The 15,794-nt window shown below is 44.2% G+C and overlaps 1 protein-coding gene across 2 annotated transcripts in view; it reads left to right on the top strand.

The window, feature by feature from the left end:
- The first annotated feature begins 759 nt into the window (after positions 1–759).
- The window catches only part of CAPN13 (calpain 13), an 81,610-nt gene continuing 66,575 nt past the window's right edge, over positions 760–15,794 (top strand). For both annotated transcript variants that reach the window (XM_045447257.1, XM_045447256.1), the window contains exon 1: positions 760–1,018. The gene's annotated coding sequence lies outside the window, so the exon portion shown is untranslated. The remainder of the gene's footprint in view (positions 1,019–15,794) is intronic.

Raw genomic sequence — 15,794 nt, forward strand, 5'->3', positions numbered from 1 at the left:
CACAGATTAGTCAACCAAGCTTCAGAAGGGAAAGGACTTGCCCAAGTCAGATAGCTAAGAATTGTGGAGTTTCCAGTCACCGGAGGGACCCCTCCACATCTACCTGGCTACTTCCCAGGGGCCACGGACTCAGCCACACTTTCCAGTGCTCTAATCTTCCTTCCGGGTTCTAAATCCCTCTGTAGCCTGCCATGACAGTTTGGGGATGCATCTAGTCACATCGGTTCCTGGTGATTTCCACATTTTTTCTTGCTTTCCCTACTTTACCATTCTCACCTACAACACAGGGCGAGCTGGGCTCTCGGGGTTCTGGAGTCAGGAAGCACCTTGACCCTTTCTCCCCAATCCATTAAGCAGTGATGATGCAGAGACCTTGCCCACGCCCAAGCGTTATTGTGTGCTGAGACCTATCTGGGGAAAGAAGATGGTCTCGCCAACAGAAAGCCCAGGTGATGTGATTTACTCTGAGTGGGCCCTCTGGATGTACAACACCTGGCAACCGCACATCCTGTGTGAGAATGAGGCCCAAGGAGGGCTGCTTCCTGGAGCTTCTTAGCACTTCCTCTGTACTTCAAGGGGGTTTCTGTAGAAACACCCATTTGATTCCCGTAGTGAAACAAGGAAACTGAAATATCTGGAAACAATGAGAGAAACACAATCCAGCAGCCAAGAAATTGGACCTTCAGCTGGGGGCTCCAGGAAGTGAGCCAGGATTGGGAGGAGACAGTCAGCTTGGGCCAAGAAGTGTCTGGAAGACTTTGCAGTTAAACTCACTGTCCTCCCTCCAGGAGGCCCTGAGGCTTGGTCCAGGAGACATTGTTTAACTAAGGTGGGGCACTACCTGGTGAGCGCATATAAGGAAGAGCCTGAGGGAAGAACCCGGAACTCTGGGACTCTGCCACAGGGCTGACTCACCTGCCACCCTCCTCTGCCACTCTCCATCCCACAAAGCTGCTGCTGCTGAGCCAGTCCTGACCTGGAATACTGCTGACATCACATGCGCTCATCTAGGAAACAGGTAGGTAGGGTGTGATTGGTGACCTCCCGGGGCTTTGGACCAAGGTGGTGGTCCAAACCTGAGTGAGCATATGAATTTCTCCAGAGAGCGTCTTAATTTTCAGATGCTGAGCCTCCCACCAGAGCAAATGGTCCAAGGTTAAGCTTTAAGGAAAACTGGGGCAAGGGATGAGTTGACTCCCTAAGAGAAGATCATCTCAGCTTTGCATATTTCCTACAATGACAGGATCTTTGCTTTTGTGCACAAGGGCAACGTTGACATTAAGGGATACTCTGATGGGAGGAATCCCATCACCTTTTCCACCCATGTTCAACTTCTGACACATAGCACATGTTTAATATTTGCAGAAGGAAGGAATGGGACCCAGACCTTGCCTTTTGTTTTCAAATGCTCTAGCTTAATAATTACAAGAACAAAGTTGAAAAATCTGGGTTAACCACAAGACTGATCACTTCAGAGATTCAGGTGGTTCCTTCTACCCCAACAGCTGCTTCACAGTCCCTGCCTGTGCCTCTGTGGCTGCTAAGATTGGGTCATCTTTGAGATGTGATTCTCTTCTTAGAGAGACTGAGTTCTAGCTGTTATGCTTGAACCCAAGCTAACCAGAGTAAACGCAGACATTCTCCCTCTGGAGTTCTAGTTGGGTTATGACCTGCCAACTGCCCTGTTTGTCCTGGGAAAGAAACAGAACTTGGCTGACCCCCAGGTGGCATCATCTGGATAGTCATTGAGCACATTCTCTCACATTGCCCCACCTGTATCCAGCTGGACCTAAACCGTGTTTTTGTGCGTGACACCTGTGGGAGGACTCAATACTTAGCACATTGGGTGATGGGAACATAATCTACAAACATAATCTGTTTGTGTCTCTCTGATCCCTCCTTCCCAGGAGAGTCTTGATTCAGATTTGCACATAAAAGGCTCTGACTGGGGACAAGACAGGGAAACTGATTAAACTGAGTAAGCCTGCACTTTCAAAACCCAGAGCCTGGTTAGAAGCACTGCTTGGGACCCAGGCCACCCTGGGTTGAGTCTTGCTTCTGTCTTCATCCCCGAATTCTCAGGGGACTACTTCACTACCATGCACTGCTGTTTGCTTTGCAGGAACTGTTTGGAATAAAAAATTCTGTAATATCACGGGAGGCCACATCTGCTGGCCAGTCTGCAAAGCTAGTTCTCCCAATAAACAACCAGGAAAGCTTGGCCAAACCCTATTTCCTTATTTTAATAACTAAGATAGTTAACAAGGTGATCCCTAAGGGGCCCAGCAGGCCCTCCTGAACTGTGATGATCCCCGCCGGAAAGGCAGCTGAAGATCCTCTCCTCCTGCTCAGAGACCATCTATTTAGCTAATAAACAAATGCCGGTCTTTAAGAGCTGGTGGGGGGGTGAGGAAGTGAAGGCTGATCCCACTGCCTCCCCCCTGCTGGGTATGGCAGATGCAATAAGTGTCTTGTCCTGAGGTAGTGACCCAAGATGGGCTCCCTCGGAGTCCCTGGACTCTGGGGTTAACATCCTCGCGCTGCCAAAACAGCCACAAGGGACCTTTAAAACTGAGACTGGCCAGGACCTTTGGTTAATTTTATGCTGAAATGATGGTCCCTTGGGCAGTACTCTGCCTCTGATCACTGGCTGGATCAGCTCTGCTGTGCCCGCCTCCCATACCTGTAAATCAGGCCTGACCAGGACCTCACGCAGCTCAGAGAAGGAGCCAGACTCCATCACGGCCCGTGGACCACAGCCCCTAGGGTTATATCTCCATCGGAAGTGACCACACATCTGCCTGTAGGAGATGCGGCCAGTGACCCACATCTGGATCAGTGCTGGAGGTAGGAGGGGTCCTAGGAATGTTTGCTCAGTTCTCCTCGCCAAACATCAAGTCTTGTCCCCAGTCCAGGCCTCACCCAGAAGTGACTGCCAGTCGCTGAGCTATGTCATTATGCCCCATCTCCAAGATCCGCAACCTCCTTTCAGGTACTAAAGTTGCCTGGGGGAGAAATTCAGAGGCATTCAGGGTGGGCTGGCTTCTAGGACGCTGGTCTGCCAGCCACAGCCCACACTGCCCACCGAGGGCACATTCCTTCAATTCCCAGCCTGTTCTGATCCAGCGCCCTGTCTCCCTCTGACACTGTCCGCAAACCCTCCTTTCTTCCTGTGACCATGTCACTTTCTCCAGATGAGCACAGGCCTCCCCATGGCTCCCTTGGGGCCTTGCCTGTTCTGGCACGCGGCTGCCGGGCCTAGGCAGCGGGAGGGAGGCTGAGGCTTCCTGAGGCAGTATCTGCTACCCGCCCCCACCCCCCCACCTCCACCCTGCTCAGGCATCGACCGCTCAACCCAAGCTGTGGCTCTGCAGGCACAGTCCCTCTCCCACCTGCCTTTCCCCTCCCTTCAGGGCCTCAAAGGCCTGCCTCAACCGTCTGCTCCTCTTCCTCCTTGTCTCCCCTTCCTACCCCAGCCCTCCTCCAATGCTCTGGCCGCCTTCTTGCAATTTTTAAGGGCAGGGTGAGAAAGAATAAAGGAAGGTGTATGGGAACTCCCTGCGACCTGCTTTTCTCAGCTTCACTCACCTTTGCACACACATTTATACACACGCGAGCTCTAAGTTCATTTTCTTTTGTGGTGCTCTTTGACATACTTATTCAGGAGCTCTTTTTGAAAAACTTTTTTTTAATGTTTATTTATTGAGAGAGAGAGAGAGAGAAAGAGAATCCCAAACAGGCTCTGGGCTGTCAGTGCTGAGTCCCGCATCGGGCTCGATTTCACAAAGAGTGAGATCATGACCTGAGCCAAAATCGGGTTGGGTGCTTAACGACTAAGCCACTCAGGTGCCCTTCAAAAGACTTTTCCTCTCCCACTGGTCCATGCCCTGTCCCCAACCCCACAAGTGTGACCCCATCCACCTGGGTGGAACCCTGGTTTCAGAAAAGTCTCAGAGCAAGCAGCTTGGGACACACCATTGTCATACGTCCTGGAGCTGATTGGAAAAGGGAGTCTCTCCCTTAGGGTGCTTGGCTGCTGGTGCTACTGACCCTATCTCCCCACCCCTGCCACCCCCCCCCCCACCACCACAGTGGGGAGCGGCCACTGGTGGAGCCAGCAGTAGGCTCCCAGTCCAGAGCTCTGGCCCATTGCTCCTGTGGCCTCCATGGGCCTGAGATGCCCAGGAAAGCCAGACGTGCACTGGGACACCTGAGGTCCAGCTGCTAGCATCCCTGTGCGGTGGCCAGAGGCAGCGCCCCGGAACTTGCTCTATGGGCCTGTTGTCGCAGGAGGGGACTTCAGAGCACTCCCTTGGGAGTCTCCATTACTGCATCTTTTTTATTTGCATCTGAGGGGGAAAAAACGGGCAGGATGCGTGGGCTCCATTTCAGCAACCCAGGATGCTGGGCTGGCGTGAGAAGGACTTTAAGTAGTAGGTTCTGTCCTTCCTTGCACTCCCCTTCTCCCTCAGGATCTCCACCCCCACCCACCTGCTGTCTCTGTCTTTCTGTATCCCTGCCCCCCTCTCTTCTCATTTTGTCTCCTTCCCAACCATTTCCTTCTCTTTGTCCTCCTCTGCTGCAAGATAGGCCAAGAGGAAATCATTTAAGAATACATTGATTATCTAAATGTAGAACCAATTTCCGAAGAAACTTAAAAAAAGAGAAAAGGCCCTAACCCCAGTGTGCGCAGTCCTTGGCACACCCTCTCTGGTTCATGCCTCTGGGAGGTAAGCCCTGTGGGGGCTGGGCTCCCTGGGTGGGGGGATGGGTCAGAAATAGCTCCTCATGGTTTCTGAGAGCCAGCAAGGAAACAGGGACTTCAGTCCTACAACCATCAGCACATGAATTCTGCCGGTAACTGTGGTCAGCTTGGAAGAGAAGCCTGAACATTAGATGAGAACACAGCAGGCTGACGCCTGGATTTCAGGCTTGTGAGATTCTGAGCACAGAACCCATGCACATAATTCCAGGCTTCTGAACCTACAGGATTGTGAGATAACAAATGCATGTGATTTCAAACCACTGTGTTTGTAATCTGTTGAAGAACGAATTCAGATGCTTTAAAAAAAAAGGGGGGGGGGCCTGGGTGGCTCAGTCGGTTAAGCGGCCAACTTCGGCTCAGGTCACGATCTCGCTGTCTGTGAGTTCGAGCCCTGCGTCGGGCTTTGTGCTGACAGCTCAGAGCCTGGAGCTTGTTTCAGATTCTGTGTCTCCCTCTCTCTGACCCTCCCCTGTTCATGCTCTGTCTCTCCCTGTCTCAAAAATAAATAAAACGTTAAAAAAAAAAAAAAAGAAATTGCACCTCTTAAAGACCCAGATTATAATTTGATACATGACAGTCCCCAGTGTCCTAACACCCCCTAATTTGCTTAAGAAGGAGCTGGAATTAGCTAAGTAGAAAGTATCTTCTCTTTATGGGTGGAAAAAAAAATCCACACCCAGAAATCCCAAGATCATACCAAATATGACATCGTGTTTCTGGGGCACATGTAGAACCCGGAAGGAATGCTCTGCCTTGTCCTCAGAATATATGGCCAGTCTGCTAGGGAATTTTCTAGGCTTGTTTTGTGATTAAATGACACGTATCAGAGAACTTGGGGGATGGGAAGGAGTATCTTTTTATGCAAAGGCAAGTTTCTTTTTTTATGTTCACACATGACAAACCCAATTTAACTGAAAGGGATAGTATATTCAGTGGGTTCCGATTTCATTGTCTGCCCACCAATATCATTTAGGGAACCCACGTTTTCTGTTCCAGAAACACACAACATAACAGTTGAAAAGCACCTAAAAGGAAGTCCAGCCTTTTGAGTGTTCCAAAGGCAAGAGGAGGGGACAGCTTGCCCACAGCTCACAGCCTCAGCAGAGCGGCACAGACTCCCTTCTGCCTGGCCAGCAGTTGTTTTGTTACCCCACAGAAGCTCCTGGTGGTGGTGGGGATGGGGGAGGGACCCAGCAGCTGAGGTCTCTGAGCCTGTGAGGCCCTGGGTGTCAGAAGAGGCTGGGTCTACATGTTGAGGGCACCAGGGAGCAAAGAGGATGGGGCTACACCTCTATGGACCACAGAGCTGTTTTGGTGCTGTCTCTCTCCCCCTCTTCCTCGCCAGACTGTGCTCTCCTTGGCAGTCGGTCAGCCCTGATGCTGAACCCAGAGTTCCTGGAAGGCAACAGAGAGTTGGAGCACTTTCTTCTCTGGTAACTGTTCCAGGTCTGGGAGCTTTCTAAATCTACAGCCATGCTAGAGCCTTCTTGCGTTTCTCTGGCTCCTGTGGCCCTTCGTGGGTAATGACCTCAGACCCTTCTCAGCCCTAATGAAACAGAAAAGATGCCCCTTGGTGGGGACAGTGACATACTCTGCTTGTGGGCCCGGTTGCCAGCCTTGAAGCTGGCAGCTGGATAGGAATCTCCTCCCAATGCGGGCCAAACTTCTCTTCCTTGGTCTTAAGCCTCAGTTTCTCCTGCATAGGGAGCCCACATAGTCTTCTTTCGAGGCCTGCCTTTCCAGGGGCCACACACCCCACTCCCGGCTTTCAGGCCACAAAGGCAAGGAAACTCAGATGATTCTAAAGTCAGGGAGTGACCCAGCAGAAGCACTGGTGTGGGTGTTAAGTATCTTTTTAAAACATATAATTTATGTTCACTTTCACCTTCACACTACCTCCTACTAGGTCTCCTTGAGAAATAGTCCTGGGCCTTCCCTACTCCCAGCTGATTTGTATATGCACAAAATTTTCCTTTTCTCTCTACCCCTCCCCTCCCCCTCCTTCTCTTCCCCTCGGTTTCTCCCTGCCTCTTCTCTCCCTCTCCTTCTCCCCCTTCTCTCTCCCCCTTCATCTCGCATAGTCTATCTACCTCTCCCTCCTTTCACCCTGCTCTCTCTCCAAAGCCCTGAAGTGTGCCTAGGTGTCATAGAGCTGAAAGTGGTTTGCACGGGGCTTTTTTCCGCCAGAGAGCAGTTAAGTGCCTTATTTTCTCCACTCGGGTGGCTAAATTATTCTCAATGTGTTAAACAGTGTAATTAAACACATACACACGCGAGTGCACAGGGCCCCTTCCCCCACCCTTCTTCTTGCTCCTTGTCAGCAGAGAGAGTGTCAGCCCCAGCCTTCAAGCTCTGTTAGTTTTAATTTGAGTTGTGGAATTAGTAATGGGTTTTGCTGGAACACTGTTGTGGGAAATAGATCGCTCCTCGTGCAGGGTTTGGGCACCATTTCAAACGAGTATTTGTTAAGGGGAAAACCATCCCTTGTCGTGTTCCGCTACATTACATCAGATTTATTTCCATTGTTCTGAAAAACACCAGCCAGGAGAGAGCTGTGTGCATCACTCCCGGGCAGGGAACAATTGAACTCGGGGCTTCCCGTTTCTTAGCTGATTGAAAACAAAACGCACACGGAATCACCCAATCACCCTTTGTTGCTGGGACATGCTAAGCTCCTCCTGGAGGCAAGCCCTGCACCTGTCGCTGTAAAGCCTGCAGAGCTGCTGGCGGAAAGTGACTGGATGATTTGGTGGCAAAACTTGGATGTTGAGGAAAAGCAGTTGAGAGAACCCCTGCAGGTCAAAGTTCTTGAAAGGATCTGTCCAAGGCAAGGATTCTTCTTCTGCACCCCCCCCCCACCCCGCTTTTAAGTTTATCGGATCTCAGCTTGACTATCGCCACTGGAGAGCGCACATGGTCATCCATGCCATTAGCAGATCTTTTCTTCGGCACTGTTCACCAAGGCAGCCACTAGCAAGTGTAGATCTTTAAATTTAGATGTAAGTTAATTAAAATAAAATAAAATTTAAAATTCAGTTCCTTAGTTGCACTTGCTGTATTTCAAGTGCTCATTAGCCACATGTGCTAGGCTATTGGGCACCACTCTGGGGACCCGGAGAAAACTGTTGGGCATCCAGGAGGCAACTGGCTAATGCCTGGCCTGCCCATCGCCTGTTACAGGGCTCAGGTTCATGGATAGGGTAGTGGGCACCTGAGGAGATCCTGACAGCATGATCATCAGGAGACCTACCACACAGCTCTTACTTCCCACACAGAGCCCTTAATAAGAATGATGGTATTTGGGGCATCTGGGTGGCTCAGTCAGTTGAGTGTCCAACTTCGGCTCAGGGCATGATCTCACAGTTCGTGAGTTCCAGCCCTACATTGGGCTCTGTGCTGACAGCTCAGAGCCTGGTGTCTGCTTCAGATTCTGTGTCTTCTTCTCTTTCTGCCCCTCCCCTGCTCGCACTCTGTCTCTCTCTCTCAAAAATAAACATTAAAAAAAATTTTTTTAAAAAGAATGTTGGTATTTAATACCTACCTCATGCTCTGAGGCTGGTTTTATTACCACCACCTCCAGCCCATTTTATTTGTAAGTAAAGGAGGCTCAGATAGTAATAACATTGATCAAGATCACTCAGTCACTAAGCGATATCTGAAGTCAAACTAAAGTTTCAAGTTTTAAGCTGATTCCACATGCTCTTGACCACTGTCTCATGGGTCTTTTTTTTTTTTTTTTTTTTTTTTTTTTTTTAATTTTTAAAAGGTCAAGGCAAAACCCAGTTTTCTGAATAGGAACATAACCCTGGTGAGGTCGAACAAACAGCAACAGGGAGCTTGATTTTTGTGGGACCAGGGGTGGCTGAATCTGTGCTCTCTCAGATCAGGATTATTCTGGAGGGCTGGGAACAGAACTTCTGGGCTGGGTCTGACAGTCCCTGTAAGTCCCTCGGTCTGTCTTTCTTCCAGTGAACACATCTAGATCTCCCACTTCCCAGGAAGTGATCTCTAGGTTCCTTGCGTGTTTAGGTGATGACATTCTTGTGCCGTTAGAAAAAAATCCCTGTATTTTCCAGGTAGGTATAACTGCACTGGGAAACCCTGCCTGCAAGCAAAGGGCTCTGTTCTGGCCAGGTGCCCTGTGCTAGCTACCCTAACACCCTGCTTTGGCTACCGTTAAGGGTACACCATTGCTGTGCTGCTTGAAATGTAACCCCCACCCCCGGAACTGAACAGAGCGGACTGGATGTCCACCACAGGTCAAGAGCAACTTTGTACAGGACCAGAAGCTCCCATGGTGTCTATAGCAGTGCCTTCCTGCTGTGGCAGCAGCTCAGGGTGGGCACGTCTTTCACCACATTGCCTCATTCACAATAGGAAGCCAAGTAAGCCATACAAAATCTTTTCAAAATGAAACTGAGCCAAGGCAAATCCCACTCACTATTTACTTGCACAGTTAACTTTTAAATGAGAAGACAGATTTGCAGTTTCCCTGGGTAACTTCCATGTTCTCAGCTTGGAGGTCCTTTAGAGTTTTAAATCTGCCATCTGCTTGGATAATTGTTCTTCCTTTATATCATTAAAATGATGGAAAAGTTGAAAAGTATCTTCATTTTCATGCCAACATCTTCATCCAGGATTAAGATACAAATGTTAAACAGGACAGGACAAGGGACAGAGTTCTGTGGTTATCACAGTACAATGATTTTGAGATAATCCAGAATTATTCATCCACAATTTCTGGCTCAAATTGTGACTTCTGCATACTCTCCTGTGCTATACTACACTGTATTTCTGGACTGTACAATACTACAGGATACAACCAACCCAGTCTTGCAGTCGAGTTTGTTTTTGCCACCTTATATAAATACAGGGAAGAAAGAAATTTTATCAAATACTTTTTAAAAAATCAAGGTGTGTTCTCTCTATACCTCAACTCACATGACCACACGTATGTGGCATTCTTCTGTTCCTCTAAAGAAGGAACTTTATTTTTGGAAGGGAAAAAAGAAAAAGAGGGAAAGTTATGTAATTGGTTTTGATAAGGTGATCTTTGCTTCTAGAAACCTGAGCATCATTTCCTAAGTAGTCAAAGTGTTTCTTTGCAAGTCCATTTCAGAATGTTGCTGTGAATATTGTATTTTTTAAACATATTATTATAGAATTATACAAAAAAATTTAGGGGCGCCTGGGTGGCTCAGTCGGCAGAGCATCCGACTTTAGCTCAGGTCGTGATCTCCCAGTTCGTGCGTTCGGGCCCCACTTCGGGCTCTGTGCTGACAGCTCAGAGCCTGGAGCCTGCTTCGTATTCTGTGTCTCCCTCTCTCTGCCTCTCCCTTGCTCGTGCTCTGTCTCTCTGTCTCTGTTTCTCTCTCAAGAATAAATAAAATATTAAAAAAAATTTTTTTTAATTTAAATCCATGCTTTAGGGGAATGAATGTGTTAATTGCAAATAAACTTCCTGTTTTATTTTTTTTAACATTTATTATTGAGAGAGAAACAGCGTATCAGCATGGGAGGGGCAGAGAGAGGAGGAGACACGGAGTATGAAGCAGGCTCCAGGCTCTGAGCTGTCAGCACAGAGCCCAACGCAGGACTCTAATTCACAAACCCTGAGATCATGACCTGAACCGAAGTCAGTTGCTCAACCAACTGAGCCACCCAAGCACCCCTAAACTTCCTGTTTTAAAAGAGAAACTCTCTCCCAGAGTTTCTTATATTAAGTTCCCATAAGTATTAACATTTGGCTCAATTTATAAAAATTAAATTTCTAAGCAAATAGTCGTAACACATTTATATTTGTGTAAAGTGAAGAGTATCTGTGTTCATCAAAAGACACAGTAAAGGAAGTAAAAAGATAAGCCACCAACTGGGAGAAGATATTTGCAACACATGTGACCAAGAAAAGATGACTATCCAAAGTAAATAAAGAATTCCTACAAATCACGAAGAAAAAGACAACGCAGTCGACAAATGGGCATAAGATATGAATATTCATTTCACATAAGAGGGAATGTGAATGAAGAATAAACATATTGAAAGATGCTCAGTCTCACCAGTAAGCAGGGAAACAGAAATTAAGACTGCAAGGAGTTGGCATTTTACTCCCATCAGATGGGTACAAATAAGACGTTTGCCAAAAATGAGTGCTAGTGAGGAGACTGAGTGATGGGAACTCTTTTACATTGCTGGTGAGATTATAAATTGGTACAACCTTGGAAAATAATGTACATTCAGTGAGGTTGAATATATGCACAGACAAAGCCATAAATTCCACTCTGTGGTCCTACCGTGTCACGTACGAACCAATAGCGCGCGAACGTTTCCGTTGTTTGATCTCCCTACGGACACATAGGATGGTCAGCGTTTGAAATTTTAGCCTTTCTAATGAGTGTGTGGTGTCTATCTCGTTGTAGTAATAATTTGCATATCCTTGATGACTTAAGATGTAAAGCATTTTTTCATGTCGGTAATTGCCTATTTTTGTTTTTTGGGGAAATGTTTGGATTTTTGACCATTTTTAAAGGGTTCTTTTCCTCTTACTGATTTAAAAGAGTTCTTTGTATATTCTGGGTTATGAATCATTTGCCTGATACGTATGTCACACATATTTTTTCTTAGCCTGTGGTTTGCATTTTTGTTTTCTTAATGGTGTCTTTCACGCTTTGGATAAAGTCTAACTGATGCATTTTTTTTTTCTTGTAAGGCTCATCTTTACGTGGTCTGTCACTGACATATTTTCCAACCCTTAAGTTTGCAAACATTTTTCCTGTGTCTTCCTCTATGCAAGTATTCTGTTTTCTTCTAATGCAATTTGAAAAAATTTTTTTGTTTATTCCTTTTTTTGAGAGAAAGCATGAGCATGCATGCGCGCGCACGCGCACACACACACACACACGCTGGGGAGGGGCACAGAGGAGACAGAATCCCAAGCAGGCTCCGCACCTGCAGAGCAGAGCCCAAGGCCCGGTTCGAAATCATGAATAGTGAGATCATGACCTGAGCAGAGATCAAGAGTCAAGCACTTAACTGACTCTGCCACCCAGGCACACCAAAAGTGTTATAATTTTAAGTTTTATCTTTATGTTTGTGATTACTTTGATTCCCATATGGATATCCAATTGATCCAGCATCATTTTTTTTTTAAAGGTGTTTCTATGTCCATTTAATCTTTGGAAACTTTGGAAAATTGGAAACTTTGTCAAAAAAATAATTGACGATTTATGTTGTGGTCTGTTTCTGGATTCTTTACTCTGCACCATTGGTCTATCTAATTGTCTATCTTTTTGCCAGCTGAAGGTGGGTTGGCTAACTTTTAAAAAAAATATATTTCTTTAAAAAAAAAGTCTTTGGTTATTCTAGGTCCTTTGAATCTAAGTGTAAATTTTAGAGTAAGCTTATCCATTTCTTTAATAAAAAACATTCTACAATTTCAGTTGGGATTGTATTGAATCTGTAGATACATTTGGAGAGAATTGCCATCTTGGCAATACTGAGGCTTCCAATTAATGAACCTAATACATCTCCCCATTTATTTAGGTCTTCTTTAATTTTTCTCAGCAATGATGTATAGTTTTTGATGCAGACAGCTTGGATGTCTTTAGTTAGATATTTTTCCAAGATTTTTAATAGAATGATATTGTTTTCCTATTGCCTACTGCTAGAATATAATAACTAATTTTTTTATATTAACCTTGTATCTTGCTAAATTCAATCATTAATTCTGTTAGTTATTTTGTAGATTTCCTAGAATTTTCTACAATCAAAATATCAAATAAGGACCATTTTTCCTCCTGATTTTTTTTTTTTTTTTTTCTGCCTTTTCTTAACAAGCTGGCTAGGACCTCCAATACAGTGTTAAGTGAAAATGGTTATTATGAATGCTAAAAAAAAAAAAAGCGGTGGCAGGGGCACCTGCGTGGCTCAGTTGGTTGGGCTTCTGGCTTTGGCTCAGGTCATGATCTCATGGTTAGGGGGTTCGAGCCTCGCTTCAGGATCTGTGCTAGCAGTGAGGAGCCTGCTCAGGATTTTCTCTTTCTCTCCCTCTCTTTCTCGTTGCCCCTCCCCTGCTTGCACTTTCTCTCTCAAAATAAATAAACTTTAAAATTTTTAAAAGAAAGAAAAAACGTGACAATGGCATTCTTGCCTTAACTGTGATCATAATTGGGAAAAGTACTCTTCTGTCACTATGATTTTAGCTGTAGGTTTTTATAGATGCCCTTTATTAGTCTGAGAATGTTTTTACTTTTTCTAGGTAACTCTCCTTTGAGAGTTTTTATCATAAATATATGTTGAATTTTGTCAAAAAATTTTAATTATTGGTTTTCTTTTTAGCTTTTTAATATGGTTAATTACAATGATTTTTTTTTAGCATGAAACCAACCTTACATTCCTGAAATAAATCTCGCTCAGCCTTGATGTACTATTCTTTCTCTTTTCTTTTTTACATTGTTGGATTTGATTTGATGAAATTTTGTGAAGGATCTTTGCCGTCTCTGTTCATGAGGGATAGTGATCCATAATTTTTGTGGGGGGTGTGGATTCTTTGGCGAGGCTTTGTTATTAGTCTCCTGTTGACCTGATAAAGTAAGTTCAGCAGTGTTTCCCGTCTCTAATTTCTGAAGAACTTTGTGCAAGATGGGTGCTATTTTGACCTGGAAAGTATAAGAGAATTCACCAGTGAAACTATCTGGGTCTGGGAATTTCTCTGGGGGAAGCTTTTGTTAACAAATTCAATTTCTTGGTTAGATATAGGGTTATTCAAATTTTCTTTCTTCTTGGGTCAACTTTGATACCTTGTAATTTTCAAGAAATTCATCCATTTCACGTGACAGCAAATTTTTTCACATTAGTTTCTTCGTAGTAGTGGCCTCTTATGAACTCTTTAATATTTATTGGATTTATGATAATAAACCCTTTATCAATGATGATATTGGTGACTTGTCTTCCCACTCTGTTGTCCTCAACTTGTTTGATTCTGGATTTATTTATTTTGTTGGTCTTCTCAAAGGAAAAGTTTCACTTTGCTAATTTTCTCTACTGTTTCTCTTTTATGAATTTGTGCTCTTGTCTGTATTATTTACTTCCTTCTATGTCTGTGGGTTTTCTTATTGCCATCATGATATCATCTTGGACTCATAAGTTATTTAGAAGTGTGTTTAATTCCAGGTATTTGGGGGTTTCCTAACTATCTTATTGGTACTAACTTAAAATTTTAATTGTGTCATGGTTAGAGAATATTCTGTGTAATTCACTCCTTGGAAATACATGGTTTTATGGCCCCATGTATTTTCTGTTTTGGTGAATACATTTCATATATTTGAAAAGAATGTGTACTCTGCATTTTTAGATGTAGTACAGTGTATGTGCCAATAAAATCAAAGCGATTAACAGTGTCATCCAGATCTTTTATGTTTTCACTGATTTTTAAAATTTTTGTTTAGTTGCCCTATTAGTTGCTAAACTATGAGTGCTAAATTCCACTATCATTGTGGAATTATTTATTTCTCACTTTAATTCTGTTAAGTTTTGGTTCATGTATTTTCTGGTTGTATTATTAGGTGCCTACCCATTAATGATTTTATTTCTTCCTGATCAATTTTTGCCAATATTAAATGCCCCACTTCATCCCTGGCAATACTGTTTACTATTAAGTCTGTTTGGTAAATCTATTAATATGCACCTCAGCCTTTTTATGTTTACTGTTTTTATGGCATATTTCTTTTCATCCATTTAATGTCAAATTATCTGGTCTTTTTATTTAAAGTGTGTCTCACAGGCAGCATATAGCTGAGTTTTGCTTTTTTATCTCCTTTGTGAATCTCTGCCTTTTAACTAAAGTTAACATGTAATTATTGATATACTTGGATTTATGTCTATTTTTTGTATGTTTATCCACTGTTCCCTCTTTATTGATTTTTTTTGATTACTTGAATAGGCATGTTTTAGTATCACATTTTATCTTATCTATTGTCTTTTGGGGGGGTGCTATATCTCTTTTTATTATTTTCTTAGTGGTTATATAGGGATTATAATATACTTACTCAATCTTCCTGATTCTATTGCACCACTTCATGTAAAATAGAACACTTGCAGCCATGTGGCTAGCTTTACTTCCCTTCTACTGTTCCTTATGTTACAGTCATATGAATGATATCCAAATACTTTGAAGCATCTCCAGACAATGTTTTCATTTTTGCTTTAAACACATATATGTATTTTAAAGAATAAGAGGAAAAAAACAGTCTTGCATATTTACTCATGTATTTACCATATACCATTCTTGAAAATTCAGTTTTCCCTGTTATTATTGCCTATTAAATTGAAGAATTTCCTTCATCATTCCTTCTGGAGCATTGTCTTTGGATGATTAATTCCCTTAGTTTTTGTTCATCTGAAATCTCTTTATTTCACTATGATTCCTGATATGTATTTTCACTGGACACAGAATTCTGTGCTAACATCTCTTTCTTTCAGCAACTTTAAAATTATTCCACTGTTTTCCATCCTCCATGGCTTCTTGTGACAAATCTGGAGTCCTTTGCATCATTATTCCCTTCAATTTCATGTGTCATTTTTCTCTAGCTCTTTCTTTTTTTTTTTTTTTTTTTTTTCAACGTTTTAATTTATTTTTGGGACAGAGAGAGTCAGAGCATGAACCGGGGAGGGGCAGAGAGAGAGGGAGACACAGAATCGGAAACAGGCTCCAGGCTCTGAGCCATCACCCCAGAGCCCGACGCGGGGCTCGAACTCACGGACCGCGAGATCGTGACCTGGCTGAAGTCGGCCGCTTAACCGACTGCGCCACCCAGGCGCCCCTCTCTAGCTCTTTCAAACATTTTTTATCTTTGGTTTCCAACAGCTTGATTATGATGTGTCTAGTCCTGGTTTTCTTGACTTTTCAAGCTTCTTGGATTCAAAAGTTTGTCTCCAAACTGGGGAAGAGTTTGACCATTTCTACAAAAAAACTTTTTCTGCTCTACTATCTTGATTCTCTCCTCCCGAGCCTCCAATTACACATAAGTCACAG

Source organism: Leopardus geoffroyi, chromosome A3 (genome assembly GCF_018350155.1).
Source record: "Leopardus geoffroyi isolate Oge1 chromosome A3, O.geoffroyi_Oge1_pat1.0, whole genome shotgun sequence".
Classification (NCBI taxonomy): domain Eukaryota; kingdom Metazoa; phylum Chordata; class Mammalia; order Carnivora; family Felidae; genus Leopardus; species Leopardus geoffroyi.